Source organism: Rattus norvegicus, chromosome 16, assembly GCF_021556685.1.
Source record: "Rattus norvegicus strain SHRSP/BbbUtx chromosome 16, alternate assembly SHRSP_T2T, whole genome shotgun sequence".
In the NCBI taxonomy this organism is placed as follows: Eukaryota; Metazoa; Chordata; class Mammalia; order Rodentia; family Muridae; genus Rattus; species Rattus norvegicus.
Genome location: NC_141549.1, coordinates 11,149,197 through 11,164,928, shown reverse-complemented (window position 1 = coordinate 11,164,928; position 15,732 = coordinate 11,149,197). Strand labels below are relative to the sequence as shown.

The 15,732-nt window shown below is 39.8% G+C and overlaps 2 long non-coding RNA genes across 4 annotated transcripts in view; one reads left to right on the top strand and one right to left on the bottom strand.

Moving 5' to 3' along the window:
* LOC146583947 (uncharacterized) overlaps positions 1 to 1,192 on the bottom strand; it is a 412,373-nt gene extending 411,181 nt beyond the window's left edge. For both annotated transcript variants that reach the window (NR_203055.1, NR_203054.1), the window contains 1 exon segment: positions 1,032 to 1,192. This is a non-coding gene — a long non-coding RNA (uncharacterized LOC146583947).
* The window catches only part of LOC148000382 (uncharacterized), a 52,744-nt gene continuing 37,335 nt past the window's right edge, over positions 324 to 15,732 (top strand). Inside the window, exon 1 of one of the 2 annotated variants that reach the window (XR_015639648.1) lies at positions 324 to 393. This is a non-coding gene — a long non-coding RNA (uncharacterized LOC148000382). The remainder of the gene's footprint in view (positions 394 to 15,732) is intronic. The other variant, XR_015639650.1, reaches the window with a different exon arrangement.

Here is a 15,732-nt window from a genome sequence, read left to right as displayed (position 1 = left end):
AGCCTATCCCTGGAAAGGATCCATTCTTCCTCCCTCAGTATCCACTGATTGCTTTTAGCTCTTCACCTAGGGCTGGGGCCTTGTGAGTGTTGGCATGTCAACTGGTGGCACTCTTACACAGGGCTTGTTTAGACAGTTGTGCTGTGGAGATTACGTGGGTGCAGTTTCCCTGCCGTGTATAGAAAATACTATTTAACCCAGGCATTCTTGTTTTCTGGTACTTAAAATCTTGAACTATCTCTCCCTTAGAATTTCCTGGGCCTTAGGGAGCTTCACTGTAGATGTTATCAGTTGGGATTTGGCATTCCGTGGTCAGTTGACCTCAACATTCTAAACAGTTACGGATTTCTTCAGTAGTCCCTAGTTGCTACAAAAAGATGCCTCTAATGAAGGGTAAATATCAACTTACTTGTGATACATGAATAAGTATTTAGAATACATCGAGGAATCATACAAATTTAGGAAAGTGGTAGTTGTGGGTTCTCCTCTACAGTCCATATCCAGCCATGGGTATTGACAGTCTATGGCAAGGTTTATAGTATGAGGCATTAATTCCCTTCTATTTAGTGGGCTTTAAGTCCAATAGACAGCTGTTAGTTACTCTGGACATGTAAGTGCCACTTTGGGAGGTAGTGTGCCATGTTGGTCATGGTCTTGGTTTGCAAGCTTTACAACTGGGTAGGACTAATGACTGCTGTTCTCCCTGGAAGCTTGCATAGCACTTTCTGTTATTATGAATACTAATGATCAGAGCACTTCCACAGCAGCTCTAGCTTGAGTCTCAAGACTCAAGCCTCCAAGTGCTGTGTCTGAAGCATGGTGTCTTTCAATCATAGACTATGTTGCAGAAAAATTTAATCTCAACCCAGGGTTTCTACCCTGCCCGTAACTACTTAGTTCCCAGATAAAAGAGACACACACAACCTTTATATTTTCAATAAGCCTTACTCAGCACTAGAGCTGGGCAGATATCTACCCTCTGTGCTACTTAAAAATCTATTTCCTATCAATAAACCCAAGTTATTACTTACTATGTTTCATCTGGGCTGCTCTTAACTTCAATTTGCCAGCCCCCAGGGTCTTGCTTTCTTCACTCCTAACCCATGATGTCTTAATCCTCTTTCCACCTTCTTCAACTCCCCCACCCCTACATTGGTCTCCTCCAACCCCAAGGCCTGGAGCACCAAGCCCCGCCTACTTCATTTCTGCCCATTTATAGGCTGTAGGAAACTTCATTCACACCAATCAGAGGAATTGGAGGAAAGGTCACTTGGGTCTGTGTCTGTGTGTGGACTCTCTCATCTCTGGGGCCACTAGGCCTTGGGGGCCCACACTTAGCATCATAGCATCAGACCAACCACAACAGGAGTCAGGTTCTGGGAAGCAACTAAAGGCAACACAAATACCCTGTGTTGTTTAGGGATTTTCTTGGGGTCTTTGGACTAACAACTTGAAGAGAATTTTCCCATGCATGTCACCGGGATTTTTGTTAGATACTCTATAGACTCTAGGGGAAGCTGTATTGCCTCATGTAGATGCTATTGTTTCTGTTTGGTTGGTTTGGTTTAGTTTGGTTTGGGTTGGGGTTTGGTTTGTTGTTGTTTTGTTTTGTTTTGTGTTTTGGGGTTTTTTGTTGGTTTTTTTTTTTTTGGTTTTTGTTGTTTGGGGTTTTTTTTGTTTTTTTTGTTTTGTTTTATTTTGTTTTTTGACACAGGTTTCTCTAACATCTTGGCTGTTCTGGAACTCAGTTTGTAGACAAGGCTAGCCTCAAACTTACAAATTTCTGCCTACCTCTGCCTCCCTAGTGCTAGGATTAAAGGTGTGAGTCACCATACCCAGCTAGACACTTTTTAACTTCAGTTGTGTACTTCATTTCTTTATAATTTTATTCTCCATACTGATTACTTTTGAATCACCGATACGACATCTAAGAGAAACAAGAGGAGAAAAGGTTGACTTTGACTCAAGGTTTCAAAGGATATCATATTCTCAATAATGATAGTAAAGGCAGCTTAAACAGGTTGCTCCATAGGAGCAGAAGCTTGCCGTGCAGCTCATTAACATCATTACAGATCAGATCATTACAGATCAGAAAGCAGAGAGTTTTACCCACAACCAAAATGAACATAGTCTTCAAGACCTGACCTCGGCTAGCAAAATCACAGATCCTTAAGGTTTCACAACCTCCCAAAATAATGCAGCCAGCTAGTGACTAAATGTTCAAACATGTGAGCTAGTGGAGTACATTTGGCATTCAAACTGTAATATTTGTGTTCTTAAGTACTGTATCTTAGTCTTATTATTATTGTCTGATATGCTGTTGTGTAATTTGAGTAAGAACAGGTCCCATAGGCTCATATATTTGAATGCTTGGTCCCCAGATATTATAACTCCTTTAAGAAGGATTGTTGGAAGCAGTATGTCACTGAGAGTGGACTTTGAGTTTTCTAAAGCCTCTCTCTCTCTCTCTCTCTCTCTCTCTCTCTCTCTCTCTCTCTCTCTCTCTCTGTATCCCTCCCCCCCCCTCTCTCTGGCTGTCTCTTTCCCATTCTCTCCATTTTTCAGATCAGGATTTCTTAACTACTCTTCCAGCACCTGCCTGCTACCATACCCTACCATGATAGTCATGGACTCACCCTATGAAACTGTAAGCCAGTTCTCAATTAAATGCTTACTTTTGTAAGTTGCCTTGGTAATGTCTCTTAATAACAATTGAAAAGTAATTAAGGCAGGTATGAAATTGTGTGTGCAGCTTCTTTCTGTCAACACCAGTACTGTGTAATTCATCCTCGTTACCACACAAAGCTGTAATTTATAAGGTACTGTTGGTGACAAAGTCCTAATTGTAGGAGAATATATAATTGTTCTGTCTTTAATGGATACTGGGTTGTTTCTACTTTAGAGCCCTTATAAATAATGTCACTCTGAACACCCTTGCATATGCCTATTGTGCATATATATCGCACAGATACTTGTTTGGATCTAACTAGATATAAAAATGGGAAGTGTGAACTTACTTGATGACAAATGTTTTCCACAAGATTTATACCAACTTCATCTCCTACTGGCAGGATTACTTTCACACCATGTTTACTACAACTTCTAAATAGAGATTTTGTTTGTTTGGGTTTACCGTTGTTTTATTAATTTATTGACAGCTTTATACCTGTATATAGTGCATTCTGATAACATGCAATACCTCAGCCTCTCTTACCTCCTTTGCATCATCATCAACTTCTACTCCTTCACACTTTTCTTTCTACTCTCATGTTCATTTTGGTTTGGTTCTGTGACTCACCAAGTTTTTTTGTTTTTTATTTGTTTTTCCCCCCTTTTAAAAAATGTTATTCTTTAATCTTTTTTACAGTCCAGACTATATCTCTCTGAGTACACCCTCCATCATTCCCATATCCCACACCTTCTGCCCCTCCCTACATCCACCCAATTCCACTCCACCAGACCTCCCCACTCCCTGGCACCCCAAGTGTCTCTAGGGTTTGGTGCATCTTCTCTAACTGAGTCCAGACCCAGCAGTCCTCTGCTGTCTATATGTTGGGGGCCTCATATCAGTTGGCGTATGCTGTCTGGTTGGTGGCTCAGTGTCTGAGACATCCCGGGGACCAGGTTAATTGAGACTGCTGGTCTTGTTTTTGGGTCGCCCTCCTCCTCAGCTTTTTCCAGCTTTTCCCTAACTTAACCACAGGAGTCACCAGCTTCTGTCGATTGGATGGGTGTAAATATTTGCATCTGATTCTTTTTTTTTTTAACTTGAGTATTTCTTATTTACATTTTGAGTGTTATTCCCTTTCCTGGTTTACCGGCCAACATCCCCCTAATCCCTCCCCCTCTCCTTCTTTATGGTTGTTCCCCTCCCCATCCTCCCCCCATTGCTGCCCTCAACCCAACAATCACATTCAGTCTTAGCAGGACCCAGGGCTTCCCCTTACACTGATGATCTTACTAGGATATTCAATGCTATCTATGAGGTTAGAGTCCAGGGTCAGTCCATGTATAGTCTTTAGGTAGTGGCTTAGTCCCTGGAAGCTCTGGTTGCTTGGCATTGTTGTTCATATGGGGTCTCGAGCCCCTTCAAGCTCTTCCAGTTCTTTCTCTGATTCCTTCAACGGGGGTCCTGTTCTCAGTTCAGTGGTTTGCTGCTGGCATTCTCCTCTGTATTTGCTGTATTCTGGCTGTGTCTGTCAGGAGAGATCTACATCCGGCTCCTGTCGGCATGCACTTCTTTGCTTCATCCATCTTGTCTAATTGGGTGGTTGTATATGTATGGGCCACATGTGGGGCAGGCTCTGAATGGGTGTTCCTTCTGTCTCTGTTTTAATCTTTGCCTCTCTATTCCCTGCCAAGGGTATTCTTGTTCCCCCTTTAGAGAAGGAGTGAAGCATTCACATTTTGATCATCCTTCTTGAGTTTCATGTGTTCTAGGCATCTAGGGTAATTCAAGCATTTGGGCTAATATCCACTTATCAATGAGTGCATACCATGTATGTTTTTCTGTGATTGGGTTACCTCACTCAGGATGATATTTTCCAGTTCCAACCATTTGCCTACGAATTTCATAAAGTCATTGTTTTTGATAGCTGAGTAATATTCCATTGTGTAGATGTACCACATTTTCTGTATCCATTCCTCTGTTGAAGGGCATCTGGGTTCTTTCCAGCTTCTGGCTATTATAAATAAGGCTGCGATGAACATAGTGGAGCACGTGTCTTTTTTATATGTTGGGGCATCTTTTGGGTATATGCCCAAGAGAGGTATAGCTGGATCCTCAGGCAGTTCAATGTCCAATTTTCTGAGGAACCTCCAGACTGATTTCCAGAATGGTTGTACCAGTCTGCAATCCCACCAACAATGGAGGAGTGTTCCTCTTTCTCGCCAGCATTTGCTGTCCCCTGAGTTTTTGATCTTAGCCATTCTCACTGGTGTGAGGTGAAATCTCAGGGTTGTTTTGATTTGCATTTCCCTTCTGACTAAAGATGTTGAACATTTCTTTAGGTGTTTCTCAGCCATTCGGCATTCCTCAGCTGTGAATTCTTTGTTTAGCTCCGAACCCCATTTTTTAATACGGTTATTTGTCTCCCTGCGGTCTAACTTCTTAAGTTCTTTGTATATTTTGGATATAAGGCCTCTATCTGTTGCATCTGATTCTTAAAGCTGCTTGTTGGGCAGTCAACATAGGCTCGTTTGTAAGCAACAGTTTATAACATCAAATAGTAGTGTCAGGCCTTGGGGCCTCCCCTTGAGCTGGAACCCAGTTTAGGCCTGTTACTGGACCTCCTTTTCTTCAAGCTACTCTCCATTTTTGTTCCTACAGATAGGAACAATTCTGGGTCAGAGATTTTGACTGTGGGATGGTAACTCCATCCCTCCACTTGATGCCCTGTCTCTTCTGCTGAAGTGAACTCTACAAGTTCCCTCCCCACACTGTCGGGCATTTCATTTAAGGTCCCTCCCTTTGAGTCCTGAGCATCTCTTACCTGCCAAATCTCTGGTACATTCTAGAGGGTCCTTCACCCCCTATCTTTGATTCTTTCTGCCGGCCCTCAGGGCTTCAGTCCTGTTACTCACACCCCCTCCCCAATACCTGATTATGTTCCTCTCTTCCCAGTCCTGTTGCCTTTCCCTCCCAGGTCCCTCCCTCACCCCCTCCTATGATTGCTTTCTTCTCCCTCCCAAGTGGGATTGAGGCATCCTCACTTGGATCCTTTGGCTCCTTAGCCTTCTTGAGTCCTATGAATTGTCTCCTGGGACTTCTGAACTTTTTTGGCTGATATCCACTTATTACTGAGTCCTTGCCATATATATCCTTTAGGGTCTGAGTTACCTCACTCAGGATGATATTTTCTAGTTCTATCCATTTGCCTGCAAAACTCAGGTTGTCCTTGTTCTTAATGGCTGAGTAGCATTCCATTGTGTTAATGAACGACATTTTCTCTATTGCTTCCTCTGTTGTGGGACATCTGGGTTGTTTCCAGCTTCTGGCTACTACAAATAAGGTTGCTATGAACATAGTGCATCACATTCCCCTGTGGCATGGTAAGGCATCTTTTGGGTATATGCCCAAGAGTGGTATGGCTGGGTCTTCAGATAGATCTGTTTCTAATTTTCTGAGGAATCTCCAGAATGATTTCCCGTGTGGGTTTACCAATTTGCAATTCCACCAGCAATGGAATAGTGTTCTTCTTTCTCCATATCCTTGCCAACATGTGCTGTCACCTGAGGTTTTGATCTTAGCCATTCTGATTGGTATAAGGTGGAATCTCAGGGTCATTTTGATTTGCATTTCCCCATGACTAAGAACTTTGAACAGTTCTTTAAGTGCTTCTCAGCCATTCAAGATTCCTCTGTTGTGAACTCTCTGTTTAGTTCTATACCCCATTTTTTTATTGGGTTGTTTGGTTTCTTGGTAGTTGATTTCTTGACTTCTTTACATATTTTGGATATTAGCCCTCAATTGGATGTGGGGTTAATGAAGACTTTTCCCCAATCAGTAGGTTGCTGATCTGTCTTATTGACTATGTCCTTTGTTTTACAGAAGCTTTCCAGTTTCATGAGGTCCTATTTATCAACTCTTGGTCTTAGAGCCTGAGTCATTACAGTTTTGTTTAGGAAATTTACTCCTGTGCCAATGAGTTCAAGGTTCTTTCATACCTTCTCTTCTATTAGATTCAGTGTATCTGGTTTTATGTTGAGGTCTTTGGTCCACTTGGACTTGAGCTTTGTGCATGGTGAGAAATATGGGTCATTGAAAACAATGACTTCATCTCTCTCAAGAAATCAGCTGCTCTCTGGGGAAAAGCCAGGGCAGACTCCATGGAACCCTTTCTTACTCATGACTCAATATTCATTGACCTGCTCTTAAGGACTCACTATGAAATAATAGTAGGTTCTGTGCTTTCACAAGAACAGTGGCCATGTCATGCCAAGAGAACAGTACTTCATGAGTCTTCTACCTATCACTTAGCTTTTACACTCATTCTGCCACCTTCCCCCAATGTTCTTGAGCTTTGAGAGGGATAATATAGATTTCCCTGAGAGACATTTAATAATCACATATTTTCAGCATTGTGATCAGCCGTGATTGTCTGCATTAATGTTGGTTCACTGCAGATGAAAAGGAAAAGAAGGAGGTGGAGGAGGAGGAGGAAACTGAGGAGGAAATGGAGGAAGAGGATATGAAGGAGATAGAGGAGGAGATGGAAGAGATTGAGGAGGAGGATATAGAAAAGGACGATGAGGAAGATGAGTAGGCTTCTCTGACCAAGGCTAAGGGCAGGGCTAGTCTATGGATATAAACATAAATATTTGAAGACAATCTGGCAATATACATATTTAGAAAATTAGAATCAGTAGATTTGTTCTTAGGGCTTAGGCATTTCTAGTAATGGACCCTTGACCATTTTTATACTATTAAACATTAACTATGTCCTATGGAGTATGCCTGAGATCCAATCAAAATACAGTTTATTACCCTTATTTCGGTCATACCACTGGTGGAAGCATTTTGTTTGATACATTGGTATTTTGGACAATTTATATTTCTTTTTGACAATTTTGACAATTATGTTTTTAGGTAGTTTATAAGTTAGTAGGTTTAAACATGGTTTTTTTAAAATAGATACTTAGTTGTGGTGGACCTTCCCACTCATACCAACTTTTCTTCACCCCTGTTCCCTAACTTGTTTCAACCTTTCTACACTAGTATTATATTCATGTGCTTTCATGTTTCATGCTTGGTGTACACATCATCTTTCATATTTCTTTTCCTCCTTACTTCTTTGTGCCTATTTTTTTTCTTGGCCTCTATATATTCTGATTCCAATATAAGCATAGAAATCTCAAAATCCATATCTAGAATTCATATATGAAACAGAATATAGAGTATTTGTCTTTCTGGACCTACATTTCCTCAGATGGCATAATATTTTGATGTTCAATCAATTTTATATAATTTCATAATTTCATTTTTCTTTAGCACTGAACAGAATTCCATTTGTAAATGTATCACATTTTTACTACTTAGTATCAGTTGATGAGTATCTAGGTAGATAATTTCCCAGCTATTATGAACAGAGCAGCAATGCATACGGACATGTAGTTAGATACAAAGTCCTTTGGGTATATGTCAGGAATGACATACCTGGTACATAGAGTAGAAACCTGCACATTGATTTCCATAGTGGCTGTACCAGCTTTCACACATACCAAAAATGTTTAAGAATTTCCATTTCCCACATACTCAATAGTACTTGTGGTTTGTTTTCTCAACAATGGTCATTCTTACTGCAGTGAGATTGAACCAAAGTCAGTTAGATTTTATTTCTCTGAAAACTAAGGATACTGCCCACTGTTAAAAGTATTTGTTACGGGGTTGGGGATTTAGCTCAGTGGTAGAGCGCTTGCCTAGGAAGCGCAAGGCCCTGGGTTTGGTCCCCAGCCCCGAAAAAAAGAACCAAAAAAAAAAAAAAAAGTATTTGTTACTATTTATTTCTTTTCTTGAGAACTATATATTCATTTCTATAGTTAAGGTTTATTCTTTGTTTTCTTGATGTTTAGATTTTCTAGTTCTTTGCACATTATAGATATCAATCTTTGTACAATGTATAGCTATTCATCGACTGTTTTGAGAGAAGATCTTGTTGTGACAAACCTAAGATGGCCTTGAACTCATGATTTTACTCCCTTAACTTCCCAAGTGCTGAGATGTAATAAACAAAAAAACTGGGATGTCTATTACATTTTTAGTCATTTGGTTTGATATAATGATATAAGTGATTAAATTTGAATTTCTTTTATTACATCAGTACTTTAAATATGTATTTCTAGGCCAGATGGACAAATGCTATGATAAAATATTGAATTATAAATAAATAAATCCCGGTGGTGGGTTTGCTACCTGCTCTAATGGTTTATGTTCCCAAATGAAAGACATACACTCAGCCTAATATTTTAATATGCCTTATACGGCATAATAGCTGGTCTATGCCAGACCTCTACTACCTCCCACTGATAATTCTGAGCTACTACTAAATTTCACGTTCTCTCTTGGTTGCCTTAGACCCCGTTAGGCAGCCTTCTGGCCTGACCCTCCCAGCTCCTTCACATGGTCGCTATGCCTCTTTGTCCTGCACTCTTCTCAGGCAAGGCATCTGTCCTCTTCTTCATACTTTCCTGGCATGGTGGATCTCCCTTCTCCTTCCTCCTTCTCCCTGTACCAAGCCCAGGAGTCCAAAATCCCACCTGTCTGTCCTCTCTAGCTATTGGCTGGTAGAATCTTTATTTACCAATCAGAACCAACTACGAACAGGTTCCCAGATGCTACATGCAGACACACAAACAGATTTTTGGGCAACATAATTAGAATTAGAAAACAAGCAGCTACAAGAAGGTTCTTATTGGATCCCTTTTCTGTTTTCTATTGGGCAGTCAATTGGATTTGGTAAAAGTAAATATAATTCTGTATGTAAATACCTATTTAAGGCTCTCTAGACTAGCGATTCTCAACCTGTGGGTTATGGCCCTTGGGGATCACACAACCTTTTCATAGGGGTTATATAGCAGATATCCTGCAATCGGATATCTACATCATGATTCATAACAGCTGCAAAATTACAGGTATGAAGTAGCAATAAAATAATGTTATGGTTGGGAGTCACTACAATATGAGGAACAGTATTAGAAGGTTGTAGCATGAAGAAGGTTGAGAACCATTCCTTTAGAGGAACAGAGCCAATAGAATGAATACATATTACAGTGAGACTATTTGACTGGATTTCCTGATGTAGTGTAAGTAGTCCAACAATAGCTGCCTTAACACAGCAGGAGCCTCAAACCCCAGTGTCTGTTCAATCCATGAGGCTGGTTTCAGTGTCCCACCTTGCCATGGAAGGTATAGAGGATTTCTAGAAGGCTGTTATTCTTCAGTTCAATTGGAATGCAGAAGAAGCTGGACTCTGTTCTCAGCAAAGAAAAGCAACAGCAGGGACAGGGTAGATGAACATTCCAGGGAGAGTGAAGAAAATGGGGAAGTTTTTCTCTTGAATTCCTCTTATGTGCATTTACATAGGTTCGGCCCACATTTAGGGTGGGTCATCATATTCAATCATACAAATGTCAGGTCTAGAAAATCCCTCATTGGTGTGCCCAGCAACTTTACTTCTCTTGATTGCAGGTCAGGCCAAGTAGACAAGACTAAGCACACAAGTATATTTTTTTCTTTTTTTTTTTTAGGAGCTGGGGACCGAACCCAGGGCCTTGCGCTTGCTAGGCAAGCACTCTACCACTGAGCTAAATCCCCAACCCCCTACAAGTATATTTTTATATGAGCTGCAAACACCTTTTGACCCTTTGTAGCTTTTTAATCTCTAAAGAATTCAAAAGTTTAGAAACAAATGTTTAATAGTAACATAATAGAATTTTCCGATATTTTGTTATATTTTCGATACTTCTTCCAATGTTAAGCCTCCTTTTACATTAAAGAATGGACATTTTTATATTATGTTCTAGAAGACTTACTGTTTTAAAGGAAATATAAATATCATTGTCCTCTAAAATGTACTTTACTATTAGATACAAGATTGTGGTTACGTTCAATTTTATCCATTTTGATGCCTAACAGACACAATTAATATCCCTTATAGAAAATCCCTCTGTTTTACTGTGATGGTTTATATATGCTTGGCCCAGGTAGTGGCATTATTTGGAGGTGTGGCTTTGTTGCAGTAGGTGTGTCACTGTGGGCTTTAATACCTTTGTCCTAGCTGCCTGGAAGCCATTTTCCTATCAGCCTTCAGATAAAGATGCAGAACTCTCAGGTCCTCCTGCACCATGCCTGCCTGGATGCTGCCGTGCTCCAGCCTTGATGGTAATGGGCTGAACCTCTGAACCTGTAAGCCAGTCCCAATTAAATGTTTCCTTATAAGAATTGTCATGGTCATGGTGTCTGTCACACCAGTAAACCCTAAGAAACTTACTATGCTTTACTTCTTCTTTACTGGAATCAGGAATGCTATATGAGCATATTTGAATGTGATTATGTTATTTATTTGACCTTCTTTATCTTTATTGTTGTTTAATGCTATTATGTATTTATATAATATTGCAAGGCCATACATTGCTATTGTTTATTTCCTCCATCCGACCTTCATGTACAATGTATGGAACGATGCTCTTTATGGATACCTTTTACCACATCAACACAATCCTCTCCTATTCCTAGTTTGCAAAGATGTCAAAGATGCACAGGCATTAAACCTTATCAGCATCATTGCATCTATTCCAATCATCACATACTTTTTCTTTTTTATTCTGCTAATGTGATAAATCACATTTTACTTTCTAATATTCACACCAATGATGTCACTTTCTTAACCCAGCATGCTATGAAGCCTCATGCTTTCTTTTATATATTATATATTATATTTTATATATTAGGAGCTATTTTGACTCAGTGAGTCTTTCTTCAGAAGTGATATGGTATTTAGATTTTTAGTTATATAAACTACTATTGCTGTGGTATTACTACTATTCCAGATATACAAAAAAAGAAGAAGAATTTCTATGTTTCTACTTTGGTGAGAAATTTTATTTTATTTCCCACTCATACAGAAACTTTTAAATTTTTACCAGTATTATAGTCATGTTTTGCAAATATATTCTAATTGTAAACTTCACTTGTCCAAAGACATTAGACTGCAGATTCACCTTCCTCTTTTATGCTGTCTTTACACAGAATGACATGGAAACAATTAATTGTAAAAGTGCTGAACACACATGACACAAGTACATCAACAAAATATTCTTATCTCTGCCTATCTTTGGGAAAAATACAGCTATTAGAGTTACAATAAGGCTATTATTTTTATCTATCTATCTATCATCTATATAATATCTATCTATCTGTCTGTCTGTCTATCTATCTATCTTGCCTTATGGTCTATTCAGTGCCTTTAGTTCTATAAGGTGTTTGTATCAGAGACTGATTTCTTCCTTCAGGTTTTTGTTGGTGGTCATCAAAAAGGAAGTGTCAAACAGCTGAGTCTGTGAAGCCCAATAATTCTTTATTATTGAAAGTTTTGCTTCATGGTTGTTATTTGGGATATTAAGTTCTAGGATAAGTCTTTAGAACATAAACAGAAAAAACAAGATGTAGGCCTCGAACAAGGGAACACTTTTGCCTATTTGGAAGGTATCAGAAAGGAAGGAACCTGGGGTCAGAGAGTTTAGGGTTTTGGAAGCTCACTTGAAAATAGAAAAACAATCAAGATAATAATCAGATTTTTTTTCTTTCTTTTTTTCTTTTTAACTTGAGTATTTCTTATATACATTTCAAGTGTTATTCCCTTTCCCATTTCCGGACAAACATCCCCCTCCCCCCTCCCCTTCATTATGGGTGTTCCCCTCCTAACCCTCACCCCTTGCCGCCCTCCCCCCATAGTCTAGTTCACTGGGGGTTCAGACTTAGCAGGACCCAGGGCTTCCCCTTCCACTGGTGCTCTTACTAGGATATTCATTGCTACCTATGAGGTCAGAGTCCAGGGTCAGTCCATGTATAGTCTTTAGGTAGTGGCTTAGTCCCTGGAAGCTCTGGTTGCTTGACATTGTTGTACTTTTGGGGTCTCGAGCACCTTCAAGCTCTTCCAATTCTTTCTCTGATTCCTTCAATGGGGGACCTATTCTCAGTTCAGTGGTTTGCTGCTGGCATTCGCCTCTGTATTTGCTGTATTCTGGCTGTGTCTCTCAGGAGCGATCTACGTCCGGCTCCTGTCTGCCTGCACTTCTTTGCTTCATCCATCTTGTCTAATTGGGTGGCTGTATATGTATGGGCCACATGTGGAGCAGGCTCTGAATGGGTGTTCCTTCAGTCTCTGTTTTAATCTTTGCCTCTCCCTTCCCTGCCAAGGGTATTCTTTTTCCTCATTTAAAGAAGGAGTGAAGCATTCACATTTTGATCATCCGTCTTGAGTTTCGTTTGTTCTAGGGATCTAGGGTAATTCAAGCATTTGGGCTAATAGCCACTTATCAATGAGTGCATACCATGTATGTCTTTCTGTGATTGGGTTAGCTCACTCAGGATGATATTTTCCAGTTCCAACCATTTGCCTACGAATTTCATAAACTCGTTGTTTATGATAGCTGAGTAATATTCCATTGTATAGATGTACCACATTTTCTGTATCCATTCCTCTGTTGAAGGGCATCTGGGTTCTTTCCAGCTTCTGGCTATTATAAATAAGGCTGCGATGAACATAGTGGAGCACGCGTCTCTTTTATATGTTGAGGCATCCTTTGGGTATATGCCCAAGAGAGGTATAGCTGGATCCTCAGGCAGTTCAATGTCCAATTTTCTGAGGAACCTCCAGACTGATTTCCAGAATGGTTTTACCAGTCTGCAATCCCACCAACAATGGAGGAGTGTTCCTCTTTCTCCACATCCTCGCCAGCATCTGCTGTCACCTGAGTTTTTAATCTTAGCCATTCTCACTGGTGTGAGGTGAAATCTCAGGGCTGTTTTGATTTGCATTTCCCTTATGACTAAAGATGTTGAACATTTCTTTAGGTGTTTCTCAGCCATTCGGCATTCCTCAGCTGTGAATTCTTTGTTTAGCTCTGAACCCCATTTTTTAATAGGATTATTTGTTTCCCTGCGGTCTAACTTCTTGAGTTCTTTGTATATTTTGGATATAAGGCCTCTATCTGTTGTAGGATTGGTAAAGAACTTTTCCCAATCTGTTGGTTGCCGTTTTGTCCTAACCACAGTGTCCTTTGCCTTACAGAAGCTTTGCAGTTTTATGAGATCCCATTTGTCGATTCTTGATCTTAGAGCATAAGCCATTGGTGTTTTGTTCAGGAAATTTTTTCCAGTGCCCATGTGTTCCAGATGCTTCCCTAGTTTTTCTTCTATTAGTTTCAGTGTATCTGGTTTGATGTGGAGGTCCTTGATCCACTTGGACTTAAGCTTTGTACAGGGTGATAAGGATGGATCGATCTGCATTCTTCTACATGTTGCCCTCCAGTTGAACCAGCACCATTTGCTGAAAATGCTATCTTTTTTCCATTGGATGGTTTTGGCTCCTTTGTCAAAAATCAAGTGACCATAGGTGTGTGAGTTCATTTCTGGGTCTTCAATTCTATTCCATTGGTCTATCTGTCTGTCTCTGTACCAATACCATGCAGTTTTTATCACTATTGCTCTGTAATACTGCTTGAGTTCAGGGATAGTGATTCCCCCTGAAGTCCTTTTATTGTTGAGGATAGCTTTAGCTATCCTGGTTTTTTTGTTATTCCAGATGAATTTGCAAATTGTTCTGTCTAACTCTTTGAAGAATTGGATTGGTATTTTGATGGGGATTGCATTGAATCTGTAGATTGCTTTTGGTAAAATGGCCATTTTTACTATATTAATCCTGCCAATCCATGAGCATGGGAGATCTTTCCATCTTCTGAGGTCTTCTTCAATTTCTTTCCTCAGTGTCTTGAAGTTCTTATTGTACAGATCTTTTACTTGCTTGGTTAAAGTCACACCGAGGTACTTTATATTATTTGGGTCTATTATGAAGGGTGTCATTTCCCTAATTTCTTTCTCGGCTTGTTTCTCTTTTGTATAGAGGAAGGCAACTGATTTATTTGAGTTAATTTTATGCCCAGCCACTTTGCTGAAGTTGTTTATCAGCTTTAGTAGTTCTCTGTTGGAACTTTTGGGATCACTTAAATATACTATCATGTCATCTGCAAATAGTGATATTTTGACCTCTTCTTTTCCGATCTGTATCCCCTTGACCTCCTTTTGTTGTCTGATTGCTCTGGCTAGAACTTCAAGAACTATATTGAATAAATAGGGAGAGAGTGGGCAGCCTTGTCTAGTCCCTGATTTTAGTGGGATTGCTTCAAGTTTCTCTCCATTTAGTTTAATGTTAGCAACTGGTTTGCTGTATATGGCTTTTACTATGTTTAGGTATGGGCCTTGAATTCCTATTCTTTCCAGGACTTTTATCATGAAGGGGTGTTGAATTTTGTCAAATGCTTTCTCAGCATCTAATGAAATGATCATGTGGTTCTGTTCTTTCAGTTTGTTTATATGATGGATCACGTTGATGGTTTTCCGTATATTAAACCATCCCTGCATGCCTGGGATGAAGCCTACTTGATCATGGTGGATGATTGTTTTGATGTGGTCTTGAATTCGGTTTGCCAGAATTTTATTGAGTATTTTTGCGTCGATATTCATAAGGGAAATTGGTCTGAAGTTCTCTTTCTTTGTTGTGTCTTTGTGTGGTTTAGGTATAAGAGTAATTGTGGCTTCGTAGAAGGAATTTGGTAGGGCTCCATCTGTTTCAATTTTGTGGAATAGTTTGGATAATATTGGTATGAGGTCTTCTATGAAGGTTTGATAGAATTCTGCACTAAACCTGTCTGGACCTGGGCTCTTTTTGGTTGGGAGACCTTTAATGACTGCTTCTATTTCCTTAGGAGTTATGGGGTTGTTTAACTGGTTTATCTGTTCCTGATTTAACTTCGATACCTGGTATCTGTCTAGGAAATTGTCAATTTCCTGAAGATTTTCAAGTTTTGTTGAATATAGGTTTTTATAGTAAGATCTGATGATTTTTTGAATTTCCTCTGAATCTGTAGTTATGTCTCCCTTTTCATTTCTGATTTTGTTAATTTGGACGCACTCTCTGTGTCCTCTCGTTAGTCTGGCTAAGGGTTTATCTATCT